At 41.1% G+C, this 14,863-nt stretch overlaps 2 long non-coding RNA genes across 3 annotated transcripts; one reads left to right on the plus strand and one right to left on the minus strand.

Moving 5' to 3' along the window:
* Positions 1-32: 32 nt before the first annotated feature.
* LOC136436809 (uncharacterized) lies at positions 33-1,443 on the minus strand. The gene is made up of 2 exons (XR_010756089.1): positions 743-1,443; positions 33-348 (listed from the first exon to the last, which is right to left on the minus strand). It is a non-coding gene; the product is annotated as an uncharacterized lncRNA (long non-coding RNA).
* Positions 1,444-7,249: 5,806 nt separating this feature from the next.
* Positions 7,250-9,783, plus strand: LOC136436810 (uncharacterized). Of its 2 annotated transcripts, none has more exons than XR_010756090.1 (2): positions 7,250-7,376; positions 8,557-9,783. It is a non-coding gene; the product is annotated as an uncharacterized lncRNA (long non-coding RNA). The 2 variants fall into 2 exon arrangements; XR_010756091.1 differs by lacking the exon at positions 7,250-7,376 and adding an exon at positions 8,220-8,324.
* The last annotated feature ends 5,080 nt before the right edge of the window (positions 9,784-14,863 follow it).

The following is a 14,863-nucleotide window of genomic DNA, read 5'->3' on the forward strand; positions in this document are numbered from 1 at the left end:
CATAAACACTAGTGAAGACGAGGAGTCCTGGGTGTCGGTAATTCGATGGTTTAATGCTTTGTGCTTCAAGTAACAATGAGCAAAGCTAAAGACCTGTATAGAGAGACAAAATTTTAAGATGCTAGTTGTGACAATACTCTTATTCAATCTCACAGATAATACAGAGAAAACATTCGTGAATAAAACAGCCAGATTGGATCCGACAATGTTGCTTATTCATGCGCGTTTCTGTATTCGTGCGAAGATCTCTCGGTGCAATGACGTGGATCTCGTTGTCAACGGCATCAACAGCTTTCTTCGGTTCATGAAGACTGAATCGTTTCTTGTGGTGGAACAATTTTGCAGTAACTGTAAAAGATAATCAACATCTGACAATGTTGAAAGAAAGCACTCTAAAGATTTTACACGAAGTCATATGCACTTGCAGGGGAGTCCGAAAATGCCTCTTACTCTATTACGCAGAAGCGAGAAGTCGAATCCACGAAGTTTATAATTCTTGTAGTAATTTGACAATGTGTAGATGTATCTGTAAACTATTATGTTGTTGTAACCCGTACTTAACCTAGTGGGTATACTAGTATGTGGTATGTGTACAATAAGGGCTCCATTAATTAGATAATCCTACGAGTGCAAGTTTGAAAGCAGGAATGATGATTGCTGAACCACAAACGTCACGGCAGAGTGTGAATTATAACAGCAGCTATATCATGTCTATTTTACGACCATATCAAAGGGTTCTTACCAAATGATGGACAGAATGGCGTTCTTCTGAAACTACCCAAAGCTTCCGTGTTCACCACCTACTATCAGAAACATCGCCACTAAGGCCATGTTATGCAGGTCAGTTGTGATCACCTGTGTGGGAAATATCAATAGGAATCACATGCAGAAATATTGTTAATTTCATCCCAACTATTTGGATGCATAACGTTACAATTATATTTCTAAGAGATAGAAAACATAAATACTGCTGCGAGTTGACGTCCAACCCACCAGTCTGTCAATCACTGCTTTGGAGAACGTAGGAATAAAATGAAAAAAAAAGATTCTGGTGTCTTTCAATTAAATGGCATCGTCGGGCCGAGGATCATTTTGGATATTTTTACCGACCCTACATATAGCAGTAAGCACGTTGTGTAGCAATTGGTCTCCCGCGAGGGATTAACAGGGGGCACCACGTGAAGGTTTGCTACTCGCCCCCCTTGTTAGTTTATTAGTGTGCAAGTGCAAGTGACACACAAAAAGAGAGACAGACACTTGGATTTCTTTTCCGCTTCCAACCAACGCATGGGGACTTTGCCGTCAACAGACAGGCTAAGCCCTCCTTACAAGTCATAGGGCAAGCCCGTCCTCAGCAAATCCGCCATGCCAGCCGATCACCTAGGTATTCGTCGAAACAAATAGCACTAAGCGAACATAGCCACATGGTTGGGAAGCAACGGGGGGGGGGGGGGAGGCGCGTGTGTGAACTGTACAATAGTTTGCCCATGAAGCGCAGTTCCGTTAGCGAGCAGTTTTGGTTATGGCTTGGATACATAGACCGAAGACCCGATTCCTGCATTTCCAAAAGAGTAGCACCTCCTCCGTACGGCTGTGTGCTTTGTATACATCTATGCTGATATTATCGGGAACCAAAATTACTTGTTAGTCTCCAATAAAAGAAAAATAGATAGAAAATGAAGCCATAGAGTTGACGCTCGACCGGTTCTGTATTCATATGGTAACATCGGACATAAAAATGATCAATGTGGGTAAATTATGTTCATGTACACCTGTACCAGGTGATCATGATTAAGACTGAATAAATTGATAGAAATTGAAAATTTTGAGGATTGGCCAAGATTGAGTTAAGGACAGTATGAATGAATGGATGAATGAATGAATGAATTGTTAATGTTTGGATTTTGTAGCACATCATGTTATTGCTTTAAACATCACTATGTTTAAATGACACAATGACAAAACTTTGTGGATTCGTATACACCTGTTTAAAAGATAGAAGAGTAAACGATAAATCGAGTGGTAGCATAGCTTCATATGACTTACTCTTTTGTAGACTAAATATTCTGTGTTTAGAGGATAACACAGCGAAGGAAAATTCGTCTGACCAACATACATTGTGCACTATCTAGATCATCAGGCTATGCTTCGACTATTTTCCAACTTTTATAAAAAACATCCTATGATTCTGTATGATCTTCGTGTTTCCATTGGAAATATGTCCTGAAAACTCATTCAAAAGGACGACCTAAGTCTGAACTTTTTCTGTCTGAAACCTGAAGCGGCTCGTGTCCCCGTACACTATGAAAATCGGAGAATAAAGACCTCGCATCATCCACACGGTTCAAAAGCGCCCCATGACGGACAAAAATATTATTGCAGCCGACATCTTTACGATGAATCACCGGTCAGTCGGCAAACAGTCTGAAAAAGATATTGCTGTTTTGTGTGTACAGAAGACGGGAATCTTCTGAAAACATGGACATTTCAGTCTAACTGGCTGGACATTCCCCTGATTAAAACCAAAGATAAAAGTGATTGAAATGACGTTCTTTCTGTAATATTATATTTGACCGTTGCGGGGCGCTTTTAAGCCGTGTATGTTACCTCCGATATGTAACGTTAAACTTACCGAAGTCTTGACCTCCAAAAGGGTTTTTCCCGACGTTCGTGCTTGCGAAAAACGCGACAATCGGTCAAAACCATTGGATTTAATGCTTACCGTTTCCTGACCGTTTCCTTAGACCCCCATTCCACTAGGATGGCGCTCTCGCCGCGCTCCCACGGCGACCTCAATTTGGCCAGATCGCCGTGAGAGCGCCGAGAGCGCCGTGAGAGCGCCGAGAGCGCGGCGAGAGCGCATTGGGAGCGCGGTGAGAGCGCCATGCGCGCCATGCGCGCCGTCACCTCGGCGATGGTTTTGAACATGTTCAAAACAGTCGCCGTGAGCGCGCCGAGCATGGCGATGGGATCAAAGGGCCGCAGCGAGGGATCAAAGGGCCGCAGTGCTCAATGATCGCAGCGAACACTCTACGATGTTTAAATGATTGAATGGTCTTAACTGTAGTTCAAACAAATTTCATTCTTGAAGCGGTGTATCTTGAATTCATGGGAATTTTGTGGTCAAATCGAAATTTTCCTCATGGGTAATACAAATTGACGAATAACTACAAGTACTTGCTTCCATTCAAATTAAATTCCCTCCAAGTTTTATTTTCTGTGGTTCAGAAAGTGTTTCACAATTCTGTGATTTACGTTTCTATTATAACGTAGCATGATAAAAGATATTAATAGCAAACAGGTTACATGACAGACAAAACAAGAGTGGCGTTTAAAAAACACACCGGCGACGTTAGGATTATGCAAAGTAGGTCCTCATTTGCATGATTTATATCTTACTATGTTAACCTTCACCAAACATTCAAGTGCCACAAATATAAAGTTTCCGTTAATTAGAAATATGGAGCAATAGTATTTTCAACTTAATTATGCAAATTAAGTCTCCACTGTGATAATTTTGCATCTATACATGTCCCTATCTTTCTCAGTAACATATCACATGTTTGGATGGTCCAATCATTGAACGCAGCGGGTTTGTAAAGTTTCTCAGTAATCATGCAAATTAGATTCTGAAATGCATAATCACAACATAATGTACTAAAACATCATTTGAATTATCTTCATACCAGAAAGCATGGATACGCATAGTTATTTTCTTTCAAAGTCTGCTATGAGCTATATAGCACTCAAAAATCACGACCATGGCATGTCAAGAGCACGTGATTTCAAAACTAGACGTTACGCTGTAGTACCGTTACAAATCGCAACAAGAGTCCGGAGGCTTCATATCTCCATGAACTATTCTGTTTAGGCAAATGACATACACATTTACATAATGCATATTTGGTCATGAACACCTGTAACTAACTTACACATGTCGCAATATTGACAGTCCCATCAATTACCACTTAGATGGCTAATGGCCTTTTTACATTGTTTATGCAAATTAGGAATTTATTTGCATAATCGATAATTTATTGATGTTCCACTTGCCATAAACTACATACGTTACATGTATTTGAGTCTTGAGTGTTTGAGAAAACACTGCAAATATAGATTTTTCCCATTAGTTATCAAGCTACCTGCATACTAAATATCATAGAAATCCGTCGTTCCTTTGTTCAGTTATTCTCCTTAGAAGATTTTCACAATAACGCCCCTGCAGTTCTAGAGCAAGCTGCTAGGGGGCCAACGCCTACACCAATTCTTCATTACTTCACAAGCTATCTGCCACCAAAAAATCAGGACCATAGCATGTCCAGGTCAAAAGATAGAAAAACGGAAGTTCTGCTGCAGTGCCAAGGTCACATACCAGGGAGCCCAAAATCTACCTTGAATTTCGGCTTTCCTACACCTGCCTACATACCAAATATCATTGTTATCCATCAAGAGGTTCTTGAGTTATGCTGACTACAGTAGTCCGGAAACACACACACACACACACACACACACACACACACACACACACACACACACAAAACTATATCTCATTTTTTATGGAGATAATATATCTCAATTTTTCATGGAGATAATATATCTCCATTTTTCATGGAGATAATAATCATGTACACGTCTCATCAAGACCCACCCCGTACCAATCATCAATCCAATCCATCTCAGCCTTTTCGACTTATGCTTTTCATCAACACACGCACACACACACACGTACACACAGACTTGCAAACGCTATCAGAAACATAATCTTTTTGGCAAAGGTAAAACACATGCATATTATCTTCCCGATACTGGCCCTGCTTCGTACGCAACCATGTAGCACTGCAAACGTACGGAGACCTCCTTAACACAGTGAATGTCAATAAAGAAAAGGAAACAGTGAAGTGGCACGGCCACGTGTCACTGAGTTATGGGGAGTAGCCATGAGCTATAATGCAAGAAATCGTCCAGTGAGGAAGAACGGAGAGTAGACAACGGAAAAGATGGGAGGATGATATCAGAGAAAATTGAGAAGGGTGAAGAAAACTAGTTGCCAGATCTTGTGTGGTGCCCCAACGTTCAAATATCAGTAGACTAAGAGATAAAAGACGAAGGATATATATATATATATGTACGTATATACTCTTGGCCTTAGTCCGACGCGGCCAAAAACGCGCCTTGCCCGTTTGGAACGACTTGGGACGCGCAGGGACGGCGTCCCAAACGCTTAGTCGCTTACATTTTCACATAGGTCAGGTCTTTAAGTTACGTCCACTCAGAACATTTTAGCATGCATACTCCAAGCTCAAATGAAGTAGCCAGCCCACCCTGATTAGCACTGCATTTAATACAGCTGACTCCAGCGGCGGAGGGATATGTACAAACTTTCGCGTACAAGCACATGTGCGCACTCAACTTTAGTTCCATAGGAGAATAAAATATTTTCTATATTTGCTATCTATTCACTACATGTGCGTTTTTAAGTCCAACTCTCATTACGGAAACCAATTATGACATTGCCCTCTTAAAAGTTCTTGGTTACAGAACTTGTCTATCAAAACATGCACAGTGCTCTGTAGTAAAGAACCTTTCTGTGCCTCTGCTATGAACGAATGCCATAACACTTTTCTGAAGTTTTACTGTTTCCGCACCAGAATATCTTTTGGCTGTTGCGGCCTGAAATCGTCCGCGTGCTACCTGTTTGTAAGACCACATACCAACAGAACGCAATAAAAGAAGCAGAAACGTTCACGGAAGAAATAACGCGGGATGAATTTGGCGAAATTTTCGGAGAGAAGAGCTTATGATCAGGGTCAACTGCTGACACGTCGCACAGTTAGTGTTTCAAAGTTGTTTTACCGATCAGACATTCTGAATAGTGAACCTGATAAATTATAAATCGTGATTAATAATAATAATAATGATAATAAGTTTATTGCAAATTCATGCCTGGAGGCTAATTGCAAGAATACGTTGAAATGAGATGATGGTAATAATAAGAACACAGTAATGAAATCAACACAAAGTAAAAGTCGTCAACTAGAGCTACTTCTAATCTAAACGGTTGCTATTGGGTTTGATTTCTTTTTTGTGTGCAGTGGAATATTAAATTTCCTACGTTTTGGGAGATATATGCATTGGCCGGTGTTAACAGAAAGGCAGTTTTTTGTAGGTCTGTGCGATATTGAAAGCTGAGAACAATTTTGCTGACTAGGTTAAATAGTTTGTCGGTGCTGTAATGTGGGCAATGGCAAATAAAGTGCATTTCATCTTCCACCGCTTTTCCTGTGCATTGTTCACATATTCTCTCGTTAACAGGTAACCGTCTGTATCTACCTCTTTCTACTTCTAATGTATGTGCGCTTACTCTGCGTTTATATATAGATGATTTTATGTCTAAATCTTTGCTTTGTAGATAATTCTCCATGGCGTACACAGATTTGAGATGTCTATATAATCTTAGCTTACCAACATCAACAGAGAGATTGTGGAGAAAGGTTAATAATGTCAACGTGCTTTATCCGTAGCTTCTTGCATGTCATGAGTTATGTTTGCCAGAATATGAACTAGTATGTGGAAGAACACAGACACACACTTACTACACGGCATTAGAGACACAACAAAAACCGGTTGGGGTATGCAAAAAGAAAGCATTCCTATATAGCCTGGATGCCAGAATTCTTTCAGGACCTGAACAGGCCAGCTACTGAGCTAGCTCCAGGACATGACAACATGTCAGCAAATTGCAATGATTTTTATTACAAATCCCCTCAGTTAGACCTTTGGTTTGAAAGCGGAACATGAGTTTCTCTCTCGGTCTTTGTGTGTATTACCATCTGGCATCCAGGTGGGATACTGGTATCAGGGCGGGACTTTCTAGACCGCCCACAGCAGGGCGCAACCAATCGGCCACAGCGGGACGTAACTCACAGCAGGGCGCAACCAATCGCCGGCAGCGGGGCGTAACTCACAGCAGGGCGCAACCAACTGCCGACAGCGGGGCGTAACTCACAGCAGGGCGTAACCAACCGCTGACCAGCAGCATGCAACAGGGCAGAGACGACGGCGGTTGACCAATTAATCAAGCTTTTAGGATGCCATGTGGCCATTGTGAAGTTTGATCCATTGTTAAAAATCCATCGTCACTCTGGGTTCGATTCCGAAAACCAGGCCACCAAGAACAAAAAGGGGAAGGCCTAGTGGCTCGGCACTTCGCAAGATAGCAAAGATGGGGAAGATGGGGAAAAAAGGCGGGCACCTGCGGCATCCGTGGACTTAATATCGACCAGCAGCCGTATGAAGCCGAGGAAAAGGCCAGTAAACGGCCCACACCTTTCCGACAAAGAGCTGGACAGACCGACAGCGAAGACAGCGGTCTAAAGGTCAGTACAATTTTAGGTCTCAACCTTTTGCATGGCGCATATGTTTCTGTACACACATAGACTCTGCCGTTTCTGTGTTTGATCACCCCGTTATTTCGTGGAGTAATAACAGTCTACATTAATGCTATTTTCGAACACAGTGGTTACAAACGACATGCCTTCTAAATGCCTTGCACACTGCGTAGTGGAAAACTGATTTGGTAGCACCCTTTGTCCACCATATACCTGATTATAATTCGTTTGAATTTTACCGTGTTAGACTTTACCTGCCAAGAAATGGTTTCTTCACCTGTCGTTTAATTTGTGCAAACTTCTAATGCGATTTAAAAGAGAGGTGATGACTGTCTTGATTTTTTCGACATTGAGATATTTCTTGCAAACTTACAGATTCATAAATATCCTGTTTATCTCAGCCGACACAAATACCCCAATATGGCAACAGTTCAGTAACCCATGGATGTGTATTGATTTTAATTCGAAGTTGCAGAAATATTGTTTATTTATTTGTGTAAGTGGATAAGATCACGTATAACGAGAAACTTCTAGCAGACAAATTAATTTAACATGTCCAATATAAAGGACGTGTCTAGCCTTTGTATTGGAGATGCTTTCAAGTGTAGAGTTCAACAACGCAACGTAGAAATTTTATCAATATAAAACTGATAGACATCCATACATGTTTACATGTTGCATACGGTTGTCATGGAAGAAAATTTCTAGGAACTGGTTGGTTACACGGTGTTCTACGGTGTTTTCTGTTTGGTATGTATAGGCAATAAAGACAAAAGAAGAGTATTACAATATTAATCTTTGCTCGCTGTGTTTGTTGTCTACAGCAGCTCCTGAATGTAAGATTCTGCAACATAAGTGCTGTAACGACCATCTAAATGGCAACTTAGTTCACGTAAAACACATGCAGCCGAACAACGACGATGAAAATTTATTTGGGTAATTTTGGAAGAGTCCATTATTGTGATTTCATTAGCATATAAGTGCCGATAGAGTTTTAAAGATTTCATAATTTGACGGTTTCACACAATGGAATATTTGTAGGGTTACTAAGGATGGCTGCCATAGCTTCTTTTAAACAGTTTGTTAACTGATTTTGGTAGCTAGAAATCAGATCAAACCGCTGTGGTCACCAGCTCCACCGACTGTTTCCGTCTTTATACTTGCACAGGCCGACCTAGCTTACGGGACGAGAGCGATGACGACGAGATGTTCCTGCCACATTCTACACAGAGATACCTATGTAGGGGAGGTCGGCAGATCGAAACCTTCTACTGGATGTCGGTGAGACGAGCTGCATCCCTAGGGGAATCCATAACAGACGTCCGTGCGTGCGTCCGTAACGTCGGGACCGATCGCGAGGGGAGCCACACAACAAGCGTCGTCGACAAAAAGAAGGGAACGAGAAAGAACCAGATCTGTAGCAGAGCCACGATGTGAAGCCAATAGATTGCGTTGCTACAACCGTTGCTACAGCGAGACAAAACCTTACGCCAGTTAGAAATAAATATTACGGACTGACTTGAACATGTTTATACCACGGATATACTAATATATTGTCTATTCCATTATGTATATTGTGTGTATATAGTAGTAATCTATTGTATATGCATATCAAAATCGTACACAAGCTTATTAACCTGGCCGATGACGGTTCTAAACAAACCTGGGGTGGATGTAGCCTGACTACTTCGCGCTCCTAGCGGCCGGCGCGACGATACCGCTCCCAGGAGGGTGTCATTAACCTCCGTCAGGGAGAGCTTCTGTAAACACAGGCTAAGGGTGGATGTACAGAAATTAAATTGAAAACCCCAAACGAATATTGTAATAATCAGTGTGAACGAAAGCTGTGATACGATTGCACGCTCTCACCAACTTTCAAGAAGATACGAGTACTAGTGCAACACCTGATCAACTAGGAACACTTAATCTTGTAATTACTGACACAGTTTTCTGTTATCGTTGTGCCATGATTCCCAAAAATGTGTTTTCCTTTGTGATATTCTTTACTGAAGTGGACTACAAAGGCATTCACAGAAAGATGCAGTAACCAATGTTCTGTGGAGTTAGCAGGTAATCTTTAGCCTCTACCAGGCTCCGCGCGATCGCTGGGAAAATAGTAGAAATCGGCCAAATAGAGTAAATAGTATGCCAGGTTTTGAGGTTTAGTCCGCTATACAGTGAAGCTCAATAGGCGATCTACGGAGATCTGTCTGTTGAGGTTTGTCTGTTAAGACGGAATATAAAAACATGTTAACATGCTAACGGCAATATTAACATGTTCAGTCAGAGAAGCAGCAGGGAACCTCAGTTAAGACTGATGTCAGCATAGCCAGTATCACGTAGTCATAGTCAGTCCGTCTTTAAAGTCTCCTGTGCCCAGTGTACGGAAAGCCTTGTCTCTGTGTCCTTTCTTAATCCTTACTATGTTAGTCTTTCGAAGCTTCAAAGATGCAGCTAAAATAACTCAAATTATGCGTTGGTAACATGTCAAGCATTTAATTTTTTTATTGAATGAAGCAAAGCTTCTAAGAAACATCAATCAAAAGCAGTGACATATTGTTGTTGCTGCTTTTTGCAAAAATCCGGACATCTTCTTTAAAGCTGTGACTTATTTACCTTTCAAAATCAAACTTTCTCATGACAATAAAAGAAGAGCCAGTCTAAGCATGTCATTCATGATAACAAAAACCAAAAACGTTTAAGACGTTGAGGAACAGCTGTGATGGATGGGTATATATTGCAACATCCAGAAAGTTTATTTCAAACATCGATAAACAGCTGTAAAAGTGTATACTATAACTAGCGCCTTTTCTATGCCGTATGCAGTGGCATTCGTCCTTGCTATAGAAAAGGCCATGCCTGCAAGGCGTTGCCAAAAACTAATTCCCTAGGGAATGCGTTCGCGGAAATCCTAGAATATTTGGCAAACCGAAAGCAGTACTATACAATAGGCTCCGCCCCTGAGGCGTCGCCAAAAAAACATATTTGAACAAATATATAACTTAAGACATACACTAAGCGACCGTGCAGCGATCAAAATTGAATCTGTTTTCCCCTTGATTTTATCATTCAAATATGATGCAAGAGGTAAAGGTATGACTGAGAAGACAACAAAGCACACAACACGAAAAGAAAATTCGTTCTTTATCTCTAGAATTCGTTGAGTGATCTGTGAAATCTTTGGTCGCTCATAAAAAGTTGCTGACATTTGACATTTTGGTCGCGCTGAGGTCGCCGTAGAGATTCCACTTGAGCACGTTTTCCAGGAAATCGGTGCCTCTCACGGCGCTCTGGTCGCCGTAAGGGCGCGGCGAGAGCGCCGTCCAAGTGGAATGGGGGTATTACTGATTACTGATGACAAAGTCGGAAAAAAGTCGTAATCAATCCTGATTATCCAAATGATGAAATGTACGTTGGTATGTCCTATATAAGGTAAAAAACCTAAAACGATCAATTTCTGACTATCTTTATGCTTAATTTGCCAACAAAAGTACTTGATACATAACATACTACAGCCTACGTTTTTGCTTAACACATCAACAATTGTTATCAAAAGGTTTGCTTATTTTGGCAAAGTTGACGAGTGATCAACTACAACTTAATTCCATAGCCCGTGTTCTAATGAGATACACTACTTCCACAGGATGCATCTTTCACTTGTGGTCCAAACACACAAAAGACAATTTGGATAAATTATGTTGATAAGCTTTTCTTACACATGTGATCGTTATTAAGGTTGAATCTATCAATTGTTATCCTGGTGAATTATGAAGTTTCTACAGTAACTCCTTTACAGAATTCTTTATTTTATTTTCTCGTATTCAAGTTTCCATAAGAAACAATGAGATATATATATGTCACAGTTGGAATCCAGTAGAGTCCGGAACTCTACTAGTAGAGATTAGAATTCCACTCTCTACTAGTAGAGACTGGAATTCCAATCTCTACTAGTAGAGTTCTGGATTCCACTAGTTGAGACTGGAATTCCAATCTCTACTAGTAGAGATTGGAATCGGGATCTGAATATTGGGATTCCAATCTCTACTACTAGGAGAATGCCAGATTCTACTAGTAGAGATTGGAATTCTACCAGGACAATCTCCAATTCTAATAGGAGAAATTCGGGTTGCATCAAAATGTTTTGGAAAATTGACTGAATCATTTCACACCTAAAATTTAGCAAAGGTAAGCCTACATTCACCATTACTATTTTAGTTGAATCACTTAATGTTTTAGATCTCTAATAGACCTTCTGTCAAGACACATTGTAACCATAGGGATAGCCGTCTGGTTCAATCTTAGTCAATGGCTGTTTGTAAATGCCACTGATATGTCAATCAGAGACATTTGCATACAGCCCTTATGAGTTAGTGATTCAATATGCTCAACCAGTTTTTCCAGTTCGTTAGTGTCTGGGTATATAAAACCTTATTTACCCCTGCTAAGCCAGTTCTAAAGATTATGTCAAAGTTATCAGATATCTAAAACACGAAGTGATTCACCTAGAATAGTAATGGTGAATGTAGGCTTAGCTATGCTGAAATTTTAGGTGTGAAATGATTCAGTCTATTTTCCAAAACATTTTTAAGTAAACCTATTAGAATCGGAGATTGTCCTGGTAGAATTCCAATCTCTACTAGTAGAATCTGGAATTCTCCTAGTAGTAGAGATTAGAATCCCAATATTCAGATCCCGATTCCAATCTCTACTAGTAGAGATTGGAATTCCAATCTCAACTAGTAGAATCCAGAACTCTACTAGTAGAGATTGGAATTCCAGTCTCTACTAGTAGAGATTGGAATTCCAATCTCTACTAGTAGAGTTCCGGACTCTACTGGATTCCAATCTCTACTGTGACATACATATCTATACCGTATGAAGTTGAAGGGAATTCATTTTACAGTTGTGAAACCATAGAAATACGGTATTTCTATCTTTATACATCTGTAAAATGGATTCCGATGAGCTTCTGCACCGGTCCCCGCAGAGAAGGAAGATGTCGGCTCTGTGATTCTTCGAACCTCTGCACCGGTCCCCCAGCAGAAGGGAGATGTCGGCTCTGGCTGTGGGTTCACCCAGACAAGCTCGGCCAGCACTGCAGAAACTGGGGAAAGGAACTATAACTCACCTTACCATAGTTTTATCCATCATTTACTACTGACATTAGACAATAATCAAACGTTAAATGCAGAAAAAATTAAACACGACCAGATGATGCTGATAGAACAATAACAACTAACAGTAGAACAAACTCCTCTCCCCAGCCTCATGATATATTTACGAAACGAGCCAGTAACTGTTCTGGTATCAAAAAGGCGCCGCATATCATTGAAACGTAAAGTCGGACAACCACAAATCGTTCTAAACATACAAAATAAGACATCCACAACAAGTGACATTGCATTAGCATTGCATAACTCTCGATGTATCAACATAACCGGAACAACAAGATACATACCTGCATACCTGGTCCTCTAAACTTGCATCGAAAAGCCGCGGAATCGAGAAGTCCTGTCTGAGACGTGCACAGGTAACACACGTCTGCGGACTCACCTGGGCTTAACGTCAACAAACCTGAACTTTCTGATCTTTAACCTTCACTATGGTACCTGATACACACATAACGTCGCGGTATGTTTGACGTACTGTCAAACACGTTTGCAGATGACTCTCATTTAGTATGAAAGCTCACAAGCTAACTCTAAAACGCTTCTCTTGGACTTTTTTTCTAACATTCTGTGTACTAACCTACATTCTCCTCCGATCTTGAACACAGCTACATCTATCCATATTCGTAAACTCAACGGGCCACACCTGAACGAAACACGGTGTTAAAAAGCACCGCCCAGTGATAGGTGCAGATACTGCAGCGGCTGACCTCCACCCACCGTCACAATCGGGCTGCACCTGACCGTGACACGACCATGCTGAGGCGCCGCCTAGTGAAGGTATCGCAGCTCAGGAGTGCCCAGTTGAGATGATTAGGTACAAGTACAGAATCAGCTAGAACCAAGGAGAAGGTGTGCAGTCTGGTGATTGAAGAATTTATTGCATCAAAGTTTTAATTTTCATTTTCCTAAAAGTGAAGTCTCATCACATCAGACTGTAAGTCCTAACAAGAGATAAAGCGAAGATTGGGGATAGCCTCAGCAGCTTTTGCCTCTTTGGATCGTGTGTGGCGCTGTAAACACCTCTCAAGATCGACCAAGTTACACACGTATAACACTCTGGTCCTATCCGTCCTGTTGTACGGTGCTGAGACATTGACCCTTACACACGGGCACTAGCACACAAACTAGATGCCTTCGACTCTCAGTGCTTGAGAAAGATTGAAGGCATCCGATGGGATGACTTAATTTCCAACGAAACAGTACAGTCCGTTGCAGAACTAACCAACTGCCGGTTAGTTGTAAAATCGCCAAGCAACAGATGATCTTCCTGGGTCACGTCTCCAGGGCGGTTACTACTCAGGACGTCATCAAACTGATTTCATTGGAACCCAACCCGGCATGGAAACGCCCAAAAGGTCGCGAATTGCTCGCGAATTATTCATTTTCCTAAAAACTAATTACGTCAGACAGACACGCAGTTTTGGACGTGTCTCCTGACGCTTAATGTGAAACACTACAAGTGAAACTAACTCAATTCAGTTCTCATCTATTCTTAGTCTAACTATTGTAACGTTGGGGCAATAGCCGTCTCTATCCTTCTCGATTTTCTGGTTTTCTGGTTTCTAATCATCCTCACATCTATTCCGTTACCTCTTCCTTCCTCCCGGTTGTATGATACCCTTGTATGATAGTTTTAGCTGGTCCCAATGCAATCCATAGTCATAGATAATGTGTCATCGACAGTTTTCAGTGCTTCCTAAACTCAATACAATGATAGCAGTTTTTGGTCTAGCCTCCTGTACGTCTGGACTGTTATTAGCCTGCGTTTACACAATCTCTCGCTGGGCGGGGGCGGTAATTGTCGGGCCGGCCGCTAGGAGCGCGATTTAGACAGGCAAGTCTGTGATCATTACCTTCGCCGAGAATGTTATGTTTTTTTTTACTTTTGGTTAGCGTTTGTATGTGTGTATGTAAATGACCAGCATAATCAAGAAGACTTTGGACAACTTCTGTCATTTGGTAGAAAAGATGATCAACTGGTATGATTTATAATCAATGAGAGATACTCATGATACGTCAGTCAAAAATCATTTGGCGAAGGTATGAGGTCGTGGAACTCTAGTTTGACTTTGTTTTTGATAATGGGGCGATTTAGAATTAAGAATGACAATATTTCACGGACGAGACCATTGGATATAAGGTTATAGTGTACATGTCTTGTGAGTTGTAACGTTCTGAAGAACTACCACATCTAAATTTCATTCATATTTGTCAAACAAGAGGTCGTTAAATAAATAAAATGGTGGTTCTCTCTCTTTATTGTGCTCACAACATGTGATACAAAGTGATACAAGTTAACAACAC

Source organism: Branchiostoma lanceolatum, chromosome 6 (genome assembly GCF_035083965.1).
Source record: "Branchiostoma lanceolatum isolate klBraLanc5 chromosome 6, klBraLanc5.hap2, whole genome shotgun sequence".
In the NCBI taxonomy this organism is placed as follows: domain Eukaryota; kingdom Metazoa; phylum Chordata; class Leptocardii; order Amphioxiformes; family Branchiostomatidae; genus Branchiostoma; species Branchiostoma lanceolatum.